The sequence below is a fragment of the Globicephala melas genome, chromosome 12, assembly GCF_963455315.2.
Source record: "Globicephala melas chromosome 12, mGloMel1.2, whole genome shotgun sequence".
Classification (NCBI taxonomy): domain Eukaryota; kingdom Metazoa; phylum Chordata; class Mammalia; order Artiodactyla; family Delphinidae; genus Globicephala; species Globicephala melas.
Window position 1 is genome coordinate 20,731,639 of NC_083325.1, and position 22,479 is coordinate 20,754,117.

The following is a 22,479-nucleotide window of genomic DNA, read 5'->3' on the forward strand; positions in this document are numbered from 1 at the left end:
AAAAAAAAATTCCTCTAAAACTTGAAATTTTTTAAAGAGGAGGCTGTAATGACACAAATGGAAAGCTACTTAAAATATAATTGAGAAGTTATCACAAAGTCATGAACAATGTTATATTTGAGAAATTGGAGAAAACAAGAACAATATCAAAAATGCAATGAGTGGCTCAGGAGAAAAAGCGCTATAGGTACTAGAACAAATACATCTGTGTCTAGATGGTCATGGGTTAAGAGCAGCAAAAGTTTTTGTAAATCATTTTTATAATAAACTAATTTTCATCTATATCAGCTTGCAGAATAAAAATGCCTGTTCACAAGTTTCCATTTCATGTCAATTAAGTTGAATAGAATATCTGTTGCTAGCATGACAGTAGAAGGCCTGGGTATAATCAATCACCGCAGGAAGCTATATAAACAGATCCAACAGTTACAGCAAACAATATGGCCATAATCACTAGAGCCTTCAACTCCTATCTGTAGTCTTAGGATTTGTACGCTGATTTTTTAATAGAAAGCTATGCACACAAAGGTGTTCACTTCTAAATTGTTTGTAAATGAGAATCAGAAATAATCTAAATATTTTTAAATGCAATGAAATATATAGCCATTAATTGATCATTATAAAATAAAATGTATATAATGATAGGAGAGTAGTTATAAATTTTAGAAATAACCATATGCATGGTATGGTTACAATAAAATGCTGAAAATGAACATGAACAATCCTGAAAGGCAACACAGAAATGGGAACAACATATGCCACAATGGTGACACAAGGGTTACAATTTCTCCTTTTAGAAAAAGTTCCTTGGCTACAATATTATTTGTGCAACAAAAATAATTAATAGAAAGCTTTATAAATGCCTCAGATCAGTTATTTCCTCTGGTGTATTTTGCAGGATGCCAGTTTTTCCAGCAGGATTGGGCACAAGAGGGTAGACTGTTTTGTTTTTGTTTTTTTGTTTTATTTGCCAAACGACTATAGGTATCTGGATGTCTAATATTTAAATGTAGTTCAATTGCATTTTGCTGTTTGCTTTGGGGCTGTTTATTTGCCTGTTTACTGACAGAAACTCTCAAACACTATTAAAAAACAAAAACCAGGGCTTCCCTGGTGGCGCAGTGGTTGAGAGTCCGCCTGCCGATGCAGGGGACACGGGTTCGTGCCTCGGTCCGGGAGGATCCCACGTGCTGCGGAGCGGCTGGGCCCGTGAGCCATAGCCGTTGAGCCTGCGCATCTGGAGCCTGTGCTCCGCAACGGGAGAAGCCACAACAGTGAGAGGCCCGCATACCGAAAAAAAAAAAAAAAACAGCAAACAAAAAACATCATTTCCCAAGTTTAGTTGTCTGCAGAACTTGCTTTGAATGAAGCATTGGTCAGGACTAGTCTCCCACAGAAGACATAGTCTCTGTGCTGCTCTATATACTCCCAAATCGTTACAAACATAAGGCATTATCAAGATCCTAATCAGTTTAGGGGTTACTTCTGTCACTCATAATCTGTAGCATAATTACCAAATTATGTATTCTTTAATAAACTCTGGTTCATAAAATGCAAACGTTATGATCTTAGATAATTATGCAAGACTATGCAACAGAATAACACATGGGAACTCACTGAGTTTTTTCTAATTCTCAAAGAATAACTGTCAACTTTTAGATACTGTAACGTTGATATTTCCAAATACCCTCAAATTTATACAAACTTCCATTCACTTCATGTCTTAGAGGGTGAACATACTTAAATTCAATAAGTTTCTAAACTACTCTCATACTTACTGAACATATATTAAATTAGGGACACAGACTGAAAGGGATACTTAGATAAATATAACATCCCCACTTTAAAGACATTCACAGTCAACTGTGTAGTGGGATATGTAGCCAGGGCAACAAATACAGCAATAAATCTAAGACAAGGTATAACATAGGTAGGGTACCAAAAATGGATCTAGATGTTAGGAGAGTAAGATGGAATCATTTTAAGGGCTCAGATACAGGGTCATCAAGAAGGGAGGATGCATACTAGATGGACTTAAAGAACATGTAGAATGTCTCCTGGTAGACAGCAAAAATGAGTCTCAGGTACCCATGAAGGAGAAAAGAGGTATAATGGGAGAGCAATGTTGCATACATGCCAGCACACAGGGTTCACATAGAGGAGCATGCGAATATATTTTTGAAATAAGAGATTGACTTTGGAACATGGGAGCTCTGAGTGGCAGGCTAAGGTACTTAGATTTAATTTGGTAGCCACAGAAGTGCACCAAATGTTTTTCAGTATGGAAAATTAGGACTATGAAAAACTAATCTCGTGCAGGTGTGTGTCAAGATTAGGAGATGTAACACTGGAGAACTGACACTCAGGAAAAGAGAGAGGGAGAGACGGGGAGGGAGGGAGAGAGAGGAGATTAAATTATGTGACAGGAGGATAGTATAGAATTAAGTAGCTGCCTGGAGGTTTTTGGATGGTTCAAAAATCTATCATCAGAAACCAGCAAGAGAAAGGAGTTTAGAAAGTTCACATGTCAAAAATAATCAATGATGGTGAAAAGAAATCAATTATTTCACCAGAGGAATGTGGTCAGAAAGGAAATTTTAAAAGGATTGAAGCACATTCAATGAATCCATCTAAAATCATCTTTAAATTTAATTCTATCACAGTAGTACTTTTACAAAATAATACAATCATAATATACATTTGGGACAAAGGCTAGCAGGAAGTAAGACAAGAGAGCATTCTCTCTCATCTGCCAAAATCACTGGGGTCAGAAAACTCCAAAAAGCTTATTTAAGCATCTCTGAAGTCACTCCCTAATCCCTAGGGCAGAATTACTCCCTAGGGATTTGGGTCCACCTCTATAATTTTATTTCCTGAGACAAAGTAGGTTGAGAGGGCAACATCTGTTGATCCATTAACCCTGTCCATTTCAAGAGAAGTGGAGCAGATATTGGTTACTTCAGCATCCTCAAGCACACTATGACATGGTGGGAGAATTCTTGAGACTGGAGAAATCATTTACCGAATCCAGTGCATGTGACACACTTCAGGAAAGTCCTTTAGGTCTTTTCAATATCATAACTCATTTGGTGGGTTAATATTTGAAATATTTATTAATATTATTTTAGCAACTCAAATATCATTTTTAGAAATGCAGTAATGCCTCCTGCATGCATACTTCTGTGTCAATACCTACACACCTTGCCTGTCGAGGACCCTAGGCTACTATTCTTGGACACCCTGTTATCTATTATTGCAGGCATAAGGCAAACGTGCAAGGAGACAGTTTCCGTTGTCATGGAAATATCATTTAATATCCTAATTAGTAGGTATATAAATGCAAGACCATAACATTTGCTTACTTTCCAAGTTTGGCAACCGAGTCTATTCTTCATGTCTGAAGACAAATTCCTAATGTCTTCAACACTTTTTTTTAAAGTAAGAATTAAGAACTTAACCTGTCTGGCATTTTAATATTTACAAATTGATCTGTTGTACACAAGAGAAATGAGAGAATAGAACAAAATGCATATGTAAGTCATTAATTCTTCTCCTTGAACAAACTATATGAAAATACCTGTTTACTAACAAATAAAAACAAGTCGTGGCATTAACTTTAAAAAAGGGATTTCTTTAAATCATAACTTCCCTTATAGTTAGGATTTACAAAAGGTAATGATAATTACAAAACTGGACTTCAGCAATTTATCCGCCATCCAAAGCAAGGCATAACTGGCATCTTCTTTCCACCCCTCCACCGATTTTTGTCTAATTTGGGCTTTGCAATCAGGTAGAAATAAGAGAAATTGCGGAGATGAAGCACAAAATTTTAACAAGTGGTAGCATTCTAAAACTCACTGCTTTCTACCTACTACCTAATTTGCCAGTGAACTCCCTACGCCCAGGCTCAAGCTGCTCCATTGAAAATGAAGCAAACTAAACTAAACCTTCCCTTTCTACTACCCCTTCCCTTGCCTTTCAGCATCCAACTCTGCCAGACAACTTTGGAAACACACAATTTTCAGTTTCCTTCTTTTTAGTCACTCCTATTTCAGATTTCTGAGCTGACCATTTTCCTGAAACTACTTTGGCGAAGAGCATCATGATATCAGCTTCTTAATGAACAAACAGAGTGGCTTCTCTTTAGTCTTGACCCTCCCTGGACAGCATCTGGTGATCGCCTTTCGCCCCTGGAAACAATGCATACTTGGGATCTCTTTCTTCTCATCCGAGAAAAAGTTGAGGAAAACCAATTAATGGTGAGCTCACCTCCACCCACTCCCACAATAAAATCACGATCCCTCTGCCTGTGCACGGAACAATGGTGTGAAAACAATTTGGCAAGGGCCAGATATATGGAGACATGTTTCATCTTTACTGATAAACTATTTCTGCTAATTATAGGGGCACTATTAGAAAAACACCTTTATTTTTGCTGGAGACACAGGCACACTGTTAACAAGAGATACAGCTTTTCCCTCCTACTGAAAGCATATTTTGCACCAACCACACATAAGAGTGACAGTTAAAACCTTACCCGTGCCAATAATCAATTAGTGAGTGTAGTAGTAAAGAATGTAACTAGAAGGAAAATTCTGCCAGCTTAAATATCAGAAATCAGGATGAGGAGAAACCAAATCTAACACCACGGGCAGCCTTCTAAGCAGACCATGTGTTGGTCATGGTCATCATTTGGCTGCTGATCTAGCCACGTCTCACTGCCTCTTCTCATCATCAGCTGAGCTCCGGGGGCCCCTAAGACCAGGCTTCATGACTTCTGAAATCCTAAAGCTCTGGCCACAGAAGAGCCTCCCAGCTGACTGTGCCATCTCTTACCCTCCTTCCTCCCACTGGCTCTCAAAACCCAGAGACCTCATGGGTGGAAGCAATGAACAAATGCAAGATTTTATTTTACAATCTGCCTTTCTTTGCCTCTATGTTCTGGGTAAAATTCTAAACCAAGTGTTCGAAGTGAAAGTAACAGTTCTCTCTCTGCCATGTTTTGTTTTGTTTTGTTTTCACTTTGCTGATTTCCTTGGCTTCAATGGTAAATACCCTGATATACTTTCTCACTTTCTCATTAAATGTTTTTCATTCTTTGTTTTTCTCTTAAGTGATTGGTGTTCTTGGGAAATCAGGATCCCATATTTCTTATAGCACTTCAGACAACCTCTGGGACACTTCATCTACTTCCATGGTTTTAACTGCCACCTTCATCTTTGCTCCAAAGTTTCTAATTTGAATACAAACAACTCAGAGGTCCACACCTCATTCATAAATGTCAACTGAAAACTTGTGTCTTTTAAGCTCTTCAAATTTAACATCACCCAAACCAAACATCAGCTTACTCTCAAACTATCTTTTACACCAGGAGGACAAATGATAAAAATCAGAGTTACCCTTGTCTTTGCCTTTGTCCTGTCTCTCACATCTAGATGGTTCCCAAGTCCTCTGAGTCCTTTGTAATCATTGCTATTTCCTCCATCCTTCCTGCCACTTCATACACCTGCCCTCCTCTAAGCACCATGGCAACTGTATTATTTGTTGGTCCCTAAATTTATAATCCTACTTTCATTCTTTCTCCTTAGCCTGGAATGCTATTTCCTGATTTTTCTTTATGAGAAATTTCTACGTTTTTCAAGTTCGCATTCAAATGTGAATCTTCTAGACCTTTTTCTACTTTTGTTTGACCTTAAATACCCCTTCATTATTGCTATCTAGAACTCTGTCTATACCTCTACTCTCTATCATATTCTTTAGTTATTTGTTTAAGGTCTGCCTTTCCTACTACACCATCAGATGTCCTAAGAGTAGAAACCATGTCTCACGCATCTTGGTATTCTAAATAGGGCATCTTATCTAAGAAAGACAAGTTAAAAATTTTTTCAGCTAGATGTGAGTACAATAGTTAAATATCATTTTCAAAGTAAAATATTCCTTTTCATGATAACAGGAACACAATAAAAGTCTACTCTATAATGTGTATTAGCTTTCAGTTCATCTCTTGTGAAAAATATATGATTTAAAATTATGACGAGTAATTTCTACTTTCCAAATGGACAAAAAGAAAACCACAAATAATTCTTTGGCTCGCTAGCCTTATGTTTTTTTTATTGAGATATAATTCACATGCCATAATGTTGGTCATTTTAAAGTGTACAATTCAGTGATTATTTTTTTACTATATGCGCAACCCGTAGGTGTTACCATCACCACTACCTAATTCCAGAACTTTCATCACCCCAAAAAGAAAACTCATACCCGTTAGTATGCACTCACCACTCCTCCTTTCCCCAACCCTGGAAACCACTATCCTATTTTCTGTTCATATAGATTTGTCTATTCTGGATATTTTATTAAAATGGAATCATACAATATGTGATGTTTCGTGCCTGGCTTCTTTCATTTAACATAATGGTTTCAAGGTTATTCATGTTTTCACATGTATTAGTACTTATTCCTATTTATGACTGAATATTACCCCAATGTATGGATATACCACATTGTTTGTCCATTCTTCAACTGAGGGCCATCACTTTGTCCCACTTTTTGGCTATAACAAATAACACTGCCATGAATCTTGGTGTACAGGGCTTTGTGTGGATTGATGTTTTCATTTCTCTTGGGTATATTCCTAGGAGTAGAATTGTTGGGTCATAGGCAACTCTGTTTTTGAGTAAGTACCAAACTGTTTCCCAAGGAGGCTGCGCCATGTTACAGTTCCACCAGCAATCTATGAGGATTCCAATTTATCCACATCCTTACCAACATTTGATAGGTCCCTCTTTTTTATTAGAACCAGCTTAGTGGGTATTTATAGCTATCTCATTGTGTTTTAGATTTGCATTTACCTAATAATTAATGATGCTGAGCATCTTTTCATGTGCTTATTTGCCATTTGTATATATTCTTTGGAGAAATATCTATTCGAATACTTCTCCCAAGAAAAACTAGGAATTTGTCTTTTTATTATTAAATTGTAATAATTCTTTATATATTTTAGATACTACACTCTCATCATATATATGATTGTAAACATTTTCTCCCATTCTGTGGGCTGTCTTTTTACTTTCTCGAAGGTGCCTTTTGATACACAAAAGTTTTTAATTTTGATGAAGTCCAATTTATCTGTTTTTTCTCTTTTGTGTCATATCTAAGAATCCATTGCTTGATCCAAGGTCATCAAGATTTACACCAACTTTTCTTCTGAGAGTTTTGTAAGTAGCTCTTACATTTAGGTCTATGATGCATTTTAAGTTACTTTTTCTATATGAGGTGAGATTGGGTCCAAATTCATCCTTTTGCTTGTAAATATTCAGTTGTCACAGAACCATTTGTTGAAAAGACTACTTTTCTTCCAATTGCACTGTCTTGTCACCCTTGCTGAAAAATAAGTTGGCTATAAAAGTATGGGTTTTTTATAGCTGCTCAATTCTACTCCATGGATCTACATGTCTATACTTACACCAGCACCACTCAGTCTTGATTATTGTATAATAGTTTTATAGTAAGTTTTGAAATTGAGAAGTGTGAATCCTCAAATTTTTTTTTAAAGTCTTTATTGAATTTGTTACAATCTTTGCTTCTGTTTTTATGTTTCCGTTTATTGGCTGTGAGGCATGTGGGATCTTAACTCCCCGACCAGGGATCGAACCCACACCCCCTGCATTGGAAGGCGAAGTCTTAACCACTGGACCACCAGGGAAGTACCCTGAATCCTCAAATTTTGTTCTTCTTTTCTTTGTCCTTAATATCATTATTTTTTACATCTTTATTGGAGTATAATTGCTTTACAATGGTGTGTTAGTTTCTGCTTTATAACAAAGTGAATCAGTTATACATATACATATCTTCCCATATCTCTTCCCTCTTGCGTCTCCCTCCCTCCCACCCTCCCTATACCACCCCTCCAGGCGGTCACAAAGCACTGAGCTGATCTCCCTGTGCTATGCGGCTGCTTCCCACTAGCTATCTATTTTACACCTTGTATTGTATATATGTCCATGTCACTCTCTCACTTTGTCACAGCTTACCCTTCCCCCTCCCCATATCCTCAAGTCCATTCTCTAGTAGGTCTGTGTCTTTACTCCTGTCTTACCGCTAGGTTCTTCATGACATTTTTTTTTTCTTAAATACCATATATATGTATTAGCATACGGTATTTGTCTTTCTCTTTCTGACTTACTTCACTCTGTATGACAGACTTGTTCTTCTTTTTAAAAACCATTTTTGGCTATTCCTGTTTCATATGAATTTTAGGACTGTTTGTCAATTTCAAAAAAAGGCAGCTGGGATTTTGATAGCAATAGCATTGACTCTGTATATTAATTGGGGAAATACTACCACCTTAACAATATTAAGTCTTTCCATCTGTGAACATGGATGTCTCCATTTATCTAGGTCTCCTTCAATTTCTTTCAATATTGAGGGGGAATTTTCAGCATACAAGTGTTTGATATTTTTATAGTACTAGATACTTGCAGTTTCTTGAATGAAAGGCAAAATAGTAACAGTTCAAGTTGTTTCATAATTATAATAAGAATAGAAATGAAATCTGTTCAAAGTTAACACTGTAATAAAACTTTTAATGATATCACATATTTATAATTTTGATATGAAATATTTTAAATACTCAAAAAGAAGTATTTTTGTATATTAACTTGTTTTTGTTAAGAACAATTCTGTAACTGTAAGTTAGGACAAGCAAAAATAAAATGTAATATATCTCGATTTAAGAGATCAGCTATTCATAACAGCAATGGCAACAAAATTCTTTCCACAGGCAGCCAGGCATCAAGAAAATTTCCTCAGATAAACAGATCTATCTCAGATTATTCAAGCAAGCTGGAGCAGAAAACAGGTATATGCTGCTCATTGATATCTTTACTCAAACTTATGATATCAATCACATTGTAACTTACACTTATTTGTATAATTCTTTAGGAAAAACAGAACTATTATAAAGTTAACCACATTTCAGAGAACTAGATTTAGTGATTCAGCATTAACACAAATATCTTACAATTCTATGAATCATTACTTGCCACTTGCTACTAATTTCACATCCATATTCAATATTCTACAGAGAAAAATCACATTTTTCAATATTAAATTTATATCATCTATTTACAGTATCTTAGTGTGGATCATAGGATTTTAAGGTGATGGGTTTATTAAGGATAAATCAATACTGATATGTATGCATAAGGCCTAGACCAGATGAATAATTACAATGCAAGGCAATTTGCCCATATTCTCAATTTGCAGAATCAGTGAAGCGTTTCCATTCAAAATAATAAATTTTCATGGTAAAAGAAGATCATGAAAATAAAACCAAAGTTAAGCTTCCCCTCAGGTTTGAAAAAAGAAGATCTAGTGCCAAAGAATTAAATTCTAGGCAGGAACTGGAGACTTCCAAAGCTTCTTAGTAGTGCTGAACTGGCCACTGTCTTAGTGTTTATGCATTTCTAAAAAAACAGTGCTGCCTGTAGGATGGAGATGGTATGTAACACAACAGCTTCAATAGGAAAGTGATGACAAAATAATATTTAAGGTACCAAATAGCCAAATAATAAAGTCATTTAGATAACTTTTTAGAGTTTATTGATATCATGAGCATTATCATAAGCATGTTATCACTGTCATCAGAACACTGCTCAGTCAACTCAGTCCAAGATCTAGAGAAGACAAAGCCCATGTCTTTGAAGGGTTACACACAAAAATGTTCATAAAGGCCTAGAAAAGCACTAAGTGAATATTTGGAAGTGAGTACATGAATCCGTGTATACACCACATGTAGAAAAAGGCTCAAAACATACTGATATTGGTATAAATATAATAATATACTTGGGTTACTATGGAAGAAACAAATATTGAGAATAATTTAAAAAACTAAAAGGTGTGTTTAGACTACCGTATAATGTATTTCACATATGAAAAATGACTCATTCATACGAAATCTAACAGAAGAAAAAATATTTTATTTAAAATTAGAAAAAAACTAAAAGAAAAAATGAGCATTATATTATTATTTTCATATACATATTATTTGAACCATGAATTGTTATCATACCATATAAAGAGGTCATACAAACTGGTAAGAAAAACACAAGATAAAGAACAAAATTTTTGAATAATGTATTTCAACAAGGTGACTGGGTTTAAACCCAAATATAAAAATCAAAAGGAATAATTTCTACATCAGCAATATCCTTTTAAGAAATGTAAAAGAAAAGTAAACCTTTTCCCAACAGCAATAGAAACTACAAACAAGATGGTAATAAACTCAAGGGACTTCCCTAGTGGTCCAGTGGTTAAGACTCCGTGCTCCCAATGCAGGGCGCACAGGTTCCATCCCTGGTCAGGGAACTAGATTCCACATGCCACAACTAAGAGCCTGCGTGCTGCAACTAAAGATCTCGCATGCCGCAATGAAGATCTCGCGTGCTGCAACTAAGACCTGGCACAGCCAAATAAATAAATATTGTTTTTTAAAAAGATGGTAATAAACTCAAGATGAAATGAGAAAGACTTTTACTAGGAAGAAAATTCATAATACTGAAGGGCACAAAAAATGGCCTTAATAAATGGAGAGACAAGGCAATGGAAAGACTACAAGTTAGAAAGTTGTTATCCCTCCCTCAAATCATCTTAAATTAAATACCATACTCGTTAACATACCAAAGGTGTTATTAATGAATTTGATAACCTGGTTATCATATCCTTCTGAAGAAATGGTACAAAAATAGATAAGGAACTTTGGAAAAAGAAAAAGCATCACTTACTGGATATCACAGCATACTCTATAATAGTTAAAACAGTACAACCACAAATTTTTTATACCCAGAGAATAAGTCCTATAAATTAAAATAAGATAAATAATCCACTAGAACAACATGAGCAGAGATGTGAACACACTCATGACAGCAGAGGCAAAACTTGGCCATTAGACCAAAAAATGAAATGAAAAGATAATCAACCTTTCTAGAAATCATAGAAACAACCTCTATGACAAAGATATACCATTCTTACCTATTCAGTGGTAAACTTTTCCGAGTTTAAAATTATCATGTATTAGTAAAAGAGTAAGGACATATGCACGTTCATAGATGCTGATGGAATATGAATTAGTACTACCATTTTGAAGAGTAATTAGGCATCAACTACTAAAATCTAAGATGCACGTATCTCATGACCCAAAATTACAGTGATCAATCTACTTTTCAAAAAATATACTAATACATGTGGGCAAGAAACCAATGTAAGGATGTTCACCACAACATTGTTTGAAATAGTAAAATAGCAGGAACTAACTATATGTCTATGAAAAGATAAGGATTAAATAAAGCATGGTATAATCACACTATAAAATAGTAGGCAGCAGTGAAAATATAACGGTGATAACTCATGTTACCAGCTAAGCTGTATGTGAAATAAAAATGAAGTATACAATACCATGTTACCATTTAAGTAAATATTATATATATTTAAAATATTATATACATATATACACATTGACCATCTATATCTTTGAGGCACTCTCATGGTGCCCCCCTAAGTCAACCTCAGCCCATATTTGAAGGCAGATCAGTGCAAACATTTCATCTCTGTAGACAGCCAAAAACTAGAAACTTAAATTCCAATCAATGTAACATTACACAGAAATTAACATAAAGGAAGATTTTTTTTTATTATGTCAGTAAATGCTTAGATATGTTTAGTTTAAAAAAATAGGACATAAAATTATATCTCAGCTTTGCTTTAAAAAAACCTCTACGTGACAAATTCAGATATACTCAAAGGGGAAAAAAGCTCAAAATTCGCCAAATGTTCACTGGATAGATGGACTGCTGTAATTTTTATTTTCAAGTTTCTTTTTCTGGTTGCTTTCTAGATGTTCTACAATGGGCATGTATTGTTGAAGTGTCAAGGACAAAACATGTTCTTTCTGAAACAGTGTATCTTCTGTTATTGCATTCTTGAGATACCTTTATACAGAAAATGCCAAAATATTTCTCTACTCCCAGCCTATCACCTTCACTGCAGTCCCACTCTTCAGCTGCCTACTGAGCAGTTATCAGCATCCCAGCTTCAGTTATCCTGTATGTGACTGCACCTCTCCCACTGCTGTGCTCACTGATCCCATCTTCCTGCTGGCTCAGCCCTGTCCCAGTTCCCAGACCAAGGCAGGACTGAATTTACAAGTACTAATACAAGGTCAGCCCCTCCTCCATCTCTCTCCCATCCTTTGTGAGAAAATGTTTCCAATTTGGGGCTGCCTGGACTTTTTTGATCCATGCCCCTGAGAAGTCAGTACCACACTGTAATACACTTTGTATCATACTCTGGTATTAAACCATTCAGGTACTTTGCACCTCTACTAGATTGTCAACTCACAGGGTCAAGTACTATATCTTACTCATATGGATCCAGGGCTGTGTCCCCCAAAACAGCAATTTGAATAATTTGTAAGAAAGTATCTGATGAATGACTGCAACATTTGTTTAACCAGAAAACCTGTCTGGGGCTTCCCTGGTGGCGCAATGGTTGAGGGTCCACCTGCCGATGCAGGGGACACGGGTTCGTGCCCCGGTCCGGGAAGATCCCACATGCCGCGGAGCAGCTGGGCCCGTGAGCTGTGGCCGCTGAGCCTGCGCGTCCGGAGCCTGTGCTCCCTCAACAGTGAGAGGCCCGCGTATCGCAAAAAAAAAAAAAAAAAAACCTGTCTGATTTGTTCAAAGACAGAATGAGTTTGGAGACTTAATTCAATCAGCTAGTATTTATTAAGAAACTAATGGGGGCCCAGGATTATAACAGGGAAATATTAGAGAAAGCAAAGGTATGGCTCCTCTCCTTGATACAGAATCTAAAGTGGTTGACACCTTTAAAAAAAACAGAAAATAATTACTGTTTTAGCTTCTGCCTTAACAAGCAAAACATGAAAATCTTGTTGCCTGAGGTCCTGATTTCACAGATGGGCAAACTGCAATCGAGTTTGCCTGCCTGGATTCCAGACTACTGCCAGCACTGACTTTTGCCTCCTGTCCCAACTCCATGGGCCCCAGTACGCCTAGCTCTGCTTGTCAGTATGTGTATGCTTGCCCACTTTGAATGATCCCCGTGGATCTAGACTCCTCCCCCCTCCCCCGGTTCATGCTGTATGCTAGAGGAATGTTTCCCTTCCTCTTTTCCTAGGGTACCTCTGTCACCTGTTTCTGTATGCATTCCCACAATAACAAGCTGTGACTACAATCCTAGTTTTCTGCTTCAACCTCTTTCCCACAAGACTGACAACATCGTGGCAGGCCTCTAAAACCGTAACAAACACTGCTGCTCGCTGACCCAACATTCATTCCCCTTTTTCTTAACTAAACTGCCGTTTAGCTCAGCCATCCCCTTAGCCTCCTCCACACAGCCAGGAGCTTCAGGGAAAGCGGACCTCATCCCGGCCCCAGCAGGTGGATTCCTCATTAGTCTAAGTCTATCATGTATGGTATTCCTTTTCCCCTTACTGTTGACTGGATCGGGGATCCAGTGCTGGCCAGTGAGATCAGAGGTGAGGGAGAACTTGTGGCAAAAGTTTCCTCGTTTTTTTCTGGAAGAGATACCACTGCTGCACGATGGTGTGCTCAGCACTGCAGCAGCCAAGACACCAATGCTGAGGATGAGGTCTAGACACAGAGGGATCAGAGAGAAGCGCAGAGGGGATACTGACCAAGGTCTCATACCTGGAGCCACCCATCCTCTGCATTTCTTGGCACTTTTACAAATCTTTTTGAATGCTTTCCCTTTCCTCTGCTGCCAGGTTACAGATAAGTAAAGGGCATATTTCTAAATAAAATACATCAGCAGCTTTTTTTTCTACTTCAAAAAAGTAACTTTAAGATGGGGATTTGTCGGGTATTTGGGTTTTTTTAGTTTCAAGCTATTATGAGAAAAGCTGCTATTAATTTTCATGTAAATGCCTTTGTGTGTGTTTTCATTTCACCTGGGAGTGGAATTTCGGGATTATACATTAAGAGTATTTTTAACATTAAGAGAAAAACGTTTCCCAAAGTGTTACATTCCCACCAGCAACGTATGAGGGCTTCACTTGCTTCACATCCTCTCCAAAACTTGATATTGTCAGTCTTGTTAAATTTAGCCATTCTAGTGTTTGTACAATGGTAACATATTGTGGCTTTTAAATTTCATTATTTGGGTGACTGATAGACTTAATTACCTTTTCATGTGCTTACTGGTCACTGGTATCTCTTTTTTATGAAATATTTCTTCAGATATTCTGTTCATTTTTTTGGTTGGATTGTTTGTTTTATTGAGATGTAAGAGTTCTATATACAGTTAGTCCATTTTCAGATATATAGAGATAGAAATAAAGATACATAGATCTAGCAAGTCTTGAGTCTTTTGAAGAACAAAAGCTTTTTTTTTTAATTTTGATAAAGTCTAGTTTATCTTTTTCTTTTAACTTTATGATTAGTGCTTTTGGGGCCCTATCTAAGACATCTTTACCTTACCCCAATTCACAAAGAGTTTCTCCTATGATTTCTTGTAGACGTTTATATACTCTAAACCATAGACAAATCTCAAACACATTTATACTCAATGAAAGAAGGAGACAAAAATGGGTACATATTCTATGATTCAATTTATATTCACTTTTGGAACAGGAAAAACTAATCTATAGAGACAGAAAGCAGATCAAGTGGAAGGGCATTTTTTAGAGCAATGTAAATATTCTACATCCCGATTGCAGTGGTGGGTACATAGGTATATTTATCAACACACAACAGTATTTAAAATGGATGTACTTTATTATATGTAAAACATACCTCAACAAATTTGATCATAAAAAATTTTAATGGGAATTTGGAGCTGGATTGGTTGAAAGACAGGTGACCACACAGTCCTATGGGATAGGATTTAGGGGATAAGACTTTGCTTGTGCTGAAGGCAAAAACATTAACCTTAGAGTATATGTAACTACTTAAATAAATATTACCTAATTCTAAACTCATTAATGCCATATAGCGTTTCAAAGACAGTGGCATTACTCCAACAAGCCACACATATACTGAACTAGTCCCTATCTAGAGGTAGCAACTGACTTGTATTTCCTGTCCAGGAAGGAATCTGAAAAAGGAAAGAGAGGGAAGGAGGGAGAGGTTAAGAAAGGGACAGATTTCTTAGTTCTTCCTTGGCCCAGAGACACTGTGAAGCTAAATCTGAAGTTTTCTTGGGAAAGGGAAAGCATATGACACTGAAGGTAAAGAGTTTTCTTGAGTAGCAACAGTTTGTGTTTCAAAAAAAAAAGTGGGGGAGGGACACAGTAAGAAATAAATCATTATGCCTTGAAATTTTAAGGGAAATTCACATATGGAATTATAGAATTTTATAGCTAGAAGACACTATATCATCTGGTCTAAGTCACTTAAAATACATATTAAATAAATAAGCCTTGGAGGGTTTGAGGCTTGTTTAGTCATATAATTAGTTAGCTGGTTGAAAATCTGGAGGAAAAACCCAGGTGTCCTGATTCCTGATTCAGTTTTGCTATGAAATTATACTTTCTAGCCCAATGCTGTGCATGGAGCAGACATTTAAAAATGCCTGTTGAATGAATTCATGTTAGGTAATATGATTTTAAAAATACATAGAAAGCATAAGTAAACAGAGGGATAAATTTAGATGCAGACATTTTTTCCCAGTGAATTCTGTATATATTTCTTTATGACATTTCTGCATTTTAGAGGGAAAAAGCAAGAGCATCTTGTGAAATTACTCTGGCAGATATCAATGCCTGAAGAAAAATATTGAGCACAACTGGTAAACCCTCAAGAATTGTGGGACACCCTTTCTTAGAAATAATTGAGGGCAATTAGCTTTTTCTGAGGTAGTTAAGGACACAGTAAGAAATCTACCTCCTCACTAAAAGATGCATCAACGATGTTTAACAACTGCCTCAGGCCCTACAAATTTAAGATAAAGTTGGAAGACGGGATTCTCACTAAACTGTTGTCTAACCACAGTTAAAATCAGATGGGAATGAGGACTTCCCTAGTGGTCCAGTGGTAGAGAATCCGCCTTCCAATGCAGGGGACGCAGGTTCCATCCCTGGTCAGGGAACTAAGATCCCACATGCCGCGGGGCAACTAAGCCCACGTGCCACAACTACTGAGCTCGCATGCCTCAACTAGAACCTGCGTGCGGCAAACTACAGAGCCCACGCACCCTGGAGCCTGCACACCACAACTACAGAAGAGAAAACCCACACCCCACAACTAGAGAGAAGCCCCCGGGCACCACAACGAAGAGCTCGCGCACCACAACGAAAGATCCTGAATGCCTCAACGGAGATCCTGCGTGCCACAACGAAGACCTGACGCAGCCAAAAATAAATAAAATAAATAAATAAATAATAAATAAATCTTAAAAAAAAAAATCAGATGGGAACGAACCATACCCTTTATCCTAAAGCTCAAGGCACATAAGGTAGAAGCAAGATAGAAACAAAATGATACAGGGAAAACACCAAGATTGCTCTGCAATGTACCAGGGAAACTGCAGATTTGGAAACAACTTGCTGACAGCCCCTCCCACAGGCACACTGAGGTACTAAAATGACTGATCGGGAGCTTTGGATGTCACAGGCCGACCCCATGTTACATAAGAAAACCGGCTCCCTGGGTGAAGAGGCATAAAGGCCAGCTGAAACTGCTGGGCAGACAGCTACTGAAACTTACATGAAATCTACACTTACTTTTCATCCCTTATTTCTGAGCCCTCTTACCTTCTTGCTCCCTACTTCCAAACTAAATACCCCACTCAAAAGCTGATGAAGAGACAGATCTGAGCTTTGCCTCCTGTCTCCTTGCTTGGCCACCCTACAATAAAGCCTTTTTTCTCTGTAAAAGACCAAGGCCTCAGCATTGGTCTTTCGGTTGCTCATTGGGCAATGAGCCCACTTGCTCTGGTACAGGAACATCAATCCTCTGGTCTTTTAGGGAGTGGTTGTGGTTTCTGAGTAGGCTGTGGGAGAACTGGCATGCCCCCATTAAGAGTTCATGACTTCAGCTGTGAAACATCAAGGCGCCATAAAAAAACGATATTGGATTTACTGCAGGTACGTAATGAACAATATGAGCCCGATTTACACATATGAGCATATTAAAAGTGTCCTATTAATTGAACAGGCAGTTATAAATTTCTCAGCTCAATAGATGAAACAAAATTAATTAATTTTATCTCATCCTTACTCCACAGTTCCCTGTTCTCTATAAGTTAAGGTCACCACCTTAACTTAGAACACAGTTGCTTCTTTTTCACTCCCTTTAATGCACACTGTCTTCACATATGAAAGATAACAGTCTGAGTTGTATACACAGATATGGCCTTTAAATAAGAAGGAATAAAAGCCCTATAAAATTAAGCTTTATAAGGTCAGACTATCACTTTTTTATAATGTGTTACAAGTAATGATCTCAAAGAGTTGTAGAATGCGTATTTGTGGTTGAGTTAGAATTCATCTCCAAGATAAAAATTCACTTATGAGGAAAATTAAAACATCTCAAAGTAGTTTGTCAAAAATCACTGGTGCTTTAACATGAAACTGACTAGACATGATACATTTGAAAATGTTTTATTTAGATCCACTGCATCTTTAAAACATCAGAATATTAAGAAAACTTCCAAAATGGAAAATAAAGATGCTACAGTCTATGGTGTTAAACTTCTAGCTTTTGGAAGTACATTCACGTTTTTAGCTATATATCTTAACATAATATTCATGAGACTAATTTTGTATATATTAGAACTACAAAAAAATAATTATAAGAGTATTTTACTATTTTGGAGGAAGGAATGAAATTATATCTATCTATTAAAAATGAATTAAACATGAGCACTATAAACACTGAAACTTGTAACTTGCAGGTAAAATTTTCTGAAAATCCTTTTTTGATAAAATAATTCAAATCATTTATGCTTTTGGATACATGTTTCAGGGATATATATTTCAAAATAGTTAATAAATACCAGCCAAAAATAAAGGTATGTCAACAGACGTAGCCAATGAGCAATTGTCACCCCACACTGAGCAGATATTTAACTTGCTCAGTGTACAATCCCAGACAGCCCCTCTGCTGTCATCACACCCTAGTCTCCCAGTAAACACTTGAAAGGGCATAACCCATTTGGAATCATTAATAATCCTGAACACCAAAAAAAGGAAGAGAAAAAAAGGGCCTGTGGTAACAAGGAAAAGTCAACAACGAAGTAAAAATAAAGTTCCTGGAAATACAATTACCCTTACAATTACCAGCTTTATGTATGACAAAATAAAATAATCATAGTTACTATTCTCCAAGTATATATTCTGGAATATTCGTGGGTTAAGGCAAAACAAGAGAGACGTGATAATCATGATATTAAATCTTTATTGTCTAGAAAGCTCAACTTTCTCTCTGCCTTGAAGTTTAAGGAAAAGAGAAAGAATACTCTGGGTCCTCATTGTGACACAGACCTTGAATTCTGTGTCTTGGTGTGGGGCTTTGCGTGAGACAAAGAACTAAAACAGGTCCTCTGGGTAGCTGCACATTCTGTGATAAAATGGATCCCACAATACAACAAGTTGTCTTGTCCCAAGTGATAGTGTAATTACTCTGACTATATATGTTTAATACCGTTTAATACACTCCCTAGTATTCAAGTAATTAGTCTTCCCAAACACACGGTGCTTCTCTCCTCTCTGCTTTTGTTCCAGCTGTGGTACCCACCCTGCATGAAATCCTTCCCAGGAATCTCTGTCCAAGCCCCAGTGCTACTCCTGAATATAATTTTTCCCTGGCTACATAAACAACCGTCCTCTTCAGAATCCCTCTAACTACTTGCTTCTCATTTCTTTCCAGTAAATAATCATATATTGTCTTGGATTGTTCTTAAGCCATTTCTCCTAGTTATAATAATGCTTAAGACACACTTTGTTTATTCCAAGTACTGTGTTTGACACATTTAATTAACCCTTAAAGCAATCCTAAGAATCGGGGTCTACCATAATTCCCATTTTGTAAATGAGGAGAAAGACTTAAACACTACGAAAGGGCTCAACACTCTACTATTAAGTAGAGCATGCGCTAAAATTGAAAGCTCTCTCCAAAGATCTTGTTCTTTGCCACTGTGAAATATGACCTCACACAAATGCCTGTTCTCCTCAACTAGGCTGTAAGCTAAGGTTAAAGAGAGTGTCTTTTGGCATCTTTTGAATAGTGCATATACTTAGCTGAGGGTTGAGCAGGTTTTAAGAACTCTGAGAAAGGCACAGAGAATGTTCCAGAATATTTCCTACAGGGTCCACAAGATGTTGTACTGGGTCTTTTTCTGTACCACACATTCTTAACAGTCCAGTGAACCAAAGGCAGAAACCTCCCGAAATTAAATTCTTCAGAGGAAGTTGGTCTTTATCTGTAAACTGAATAATGATCAGAGTAGCAGGCTGCTTTTTGAAGATGCCAGTTCTTCTTCTGTTTCATATTTTATTCACTTTAACTCAACTCTCTCTCAAAATCTTGCTGTAAACAAATGTTTTCTATTTGTTAATAACCTTATAAATTTTGTTTTCACTAAGTAGATGAATGTTTACAAAGTAGACAAATAAACAGTATCTTTGTTTCCATAGTAAGCACAGTGTTAAAAACAGAGGCATACACCCACATCACTCTGTATAGCAAAACCGCAATCAAGAAAAAGCAGGGCTGACTGAGGGGCTGCCTCTTCCCCACACTCACAACCATGAAGCTCCACAAAGAAAGAACAGGAGAGATGCTGGAAGGGGAAAAGTCACGTGAAAGTACATTAGGATAAAACTAACTTATTGTATTCATATATAATTACTATTAAAGTCTTTCACTAGCTTCATGGCATTCCGGGGAAATGAACAACAACAACAAAACACTCCTACCTACAACTGTGTCTGCTATTAAGTAACGTAACCACTCAAATATGGACAGGGTTGATGGCAATTCTGCATTAGAATGTTGGTAACACTGACAATTCGACCAAGCCATATGGCTTCAGTCAGCCAAGCCATTTATGGAATTGCATTCCTATCAAGGGGAGTTGGGGCAGGGGGTAGATCCATCATTCCTAATATCACACACTTCCCCAAAACCGATGCAGATGATTAACTGTGTCAGCTTTTCATCAAATCAGCACTCAATCACTTTGGAAGGTAATTCACTTCATCTCAACTCCTACTTTACATTCCCATAAAATGTGAAAGTGCATATTGCACTACTGGCATATAATAACTTAAATGAAAAGAAAAAAAAAATCAGTAATTTGCTCCACAGCATAGTTTCTTACTGGCAGCTTCAATGAATCCACCATTAATTTCAGTCCCTCCCCAGATACTCATTAAGCATAAAACATAGCTATTTATAGATATTAAGAGGTTTTTATATTTTTTATTTTTTAAAGAGAGTATAGATAGAACAAAATACAGGCTTCTAAATATTCCATTTCTGAGTTATACTGTTTGTTGGACCTTTCTGAAATGATGAATACACTAAAAATTCTGAGACAGGGCTGTCCCGCCATGTATGAATAAACTTTTCAGCAACAATGCTTGCAAACAAGAACATTGCCAAATCACTACTAATATATGTAATAGAAGGCGTCGGAGTGTAAGCTAAAGAAAGCAAAGTAAAATATATCATTTGGTGAAAACAAGTGGTGCAAAACCAACTGAAATTTTAAATTGTTAATGATGGTCCCAGAGCTAATTTAACTTTTCCACTGGTGTAAACACAGACAAAATTACACAGTATGTTTCCAACATCTTCACAATTTTTGTAACGTAGATGAAAAAGGGTAAGGATATCTGCTAAAGGTATAATGCAGCTAATGCTATCAAAATGGTATATTTCTAAGCCTGTGGAGTATAACCTCATTGCTCCAAACTGTCCATTGTCCTCCTTTAGAAGTTAACTCATGATGAACGAAAGTGCATCTCTTCCACTCTTCTGCTCCCTGTTTTCCCAAATCAATCTACCCTAGTGTTTTGTATGCTGACCAAAACATTCCACAAATAATGCTGTGGTGCACACACATTAAAGTTTAGAGAGTTTCTGCCTCTGAAGTATAGATAGTGACAGAACCAAGGACACAAGGGTTCAATTCCAAGGCAAATATTAGGCGGGTGGTTTGAAAATATCAACCCAAAGAGGCCTAGGGGAAAAGGATACAAGCATCCACTGTCACCACCCTCCCTCTCCCCTCCCCTCCCCTCTTCCTCTCTTGTTCTCTTTCTCTCTCTTCTTCCCTCCTTGTGGCTTCTCACACAGAGACAATCAAAGCCGGGAAAGCTGGATTTTAAATTAGTGAGACACACACTGGGAATATGTAATTCCCAGAAGAAAAAATAAACTGCTACAGAGGGGAGTCGGGGGTTGTTGGCAACATGTCTAAGTGACAACCCTCCCCACCCCCACCCTAATACAGCAAAAATCCATAGATTCCTCCTCGACCGACCCTCTTCGCCTTCCAGTTCCCAGTACTCTATCCAACTTGACCCTTAACCCAAATAACATTGAAATCCACAGGGCATCCACTGTGCAAGAGTGTGTCTCTCAGTATATGTACCCAATTTTTTGGAAGCCCCTGAATCCGGACAGTTGTGCCAGGCAAGGGATCTCCCACCGTGGAAGGGGTGAAGAAAGGGGAAAAAAAGAGATGGGATCAAATGGAAAGGGAGGCAGAGCTGCGCTCTAGGGCGAGTGGCTGCAAGGAAGACAGGGAAGAATGAAAGGGTGGGAAGGAAGTGGGGCTGGGAGAGAGGAAGAAAGGGATGAAAGAAAGGCTGGAAGGGAGAAAGGAGGGGAGAGGAGAGAGGGATGTTGGGAAGGATGAGGGCGGGAGGGTTGGGGAGCTGGGAGGGAGGGGAGGATGGAGAGGATGGGAGGGAGATAGGGAGGGAGGGAGGCAGGCAAGGATGGAGAATGCTCTGCCCGGGACTCACCTCTGTGGGTCGGTGGGAGTTTCTCGCCCTCCTCCTCTTTCTCGCCCGTTCCCAGCAACTGGAGGGGTAATCACAGAAGGGACTGGAGAGGCGGCGGCGGGGAAGAGGGCAGCAGCTGCTGCAGCCGCCTCTGGCCGAGGTGCGCTGCCTCCTGCTCCGCCCGCCAGCCCGGGTCTCCGCCTCACTCGGGGCTGGAAGCGAAGCCGCTCCCCCCTCCCCCCGCCCGCCCCTCGTCCTGCCCAAGCGCGAGCGGCAGCGGCCCAGATCGCCGCTAGGGGAAGAGGCCAGTGCGCAGGCGCGGCCGCTTGCTCTCGCGCGCGCCCTCGCGGCTTCCCAGCTGCCGCGGCTCCGCGGTCCGCGGGGCTGGAGAAGGCACGGGGTGGGGGCCACCTGCGCGCGCGGCCTGAGGAGCGCCGGTGGGGCGGGGAGGAGCTGGGGAGGCGAGGCGGGCCGCGCCTCAGGTGGGG

General features: G+C 38.3%; 1 protein-coding gene across 2 annotated transcripts in view; it reads right to left on the reverse strand.

Moving 5' to 3' along the window:
* Window positions 1-22,254, reverse strand: part of CTNNA2 (catenin alpha 2) — a 1,193,101-nt gene extending 1,170,847 nt beyond the window's left edge. Inside the window, exon 1 of one of the 2 annotated variants that reach the window (XM_030837530.2) lies at window positions 22,013-22,254. The gene's annotated coding sequence lies outside the window, so the exon portion shown is untranslated. The remainder of the gene's footprint in view (window positions 1-22,012) is intronic. The other variant, XM_030837533.2, reaches the window with a different exon arrangement.
* Window positions 22,255-22,479: the final 225 nt, after the last annotated feature.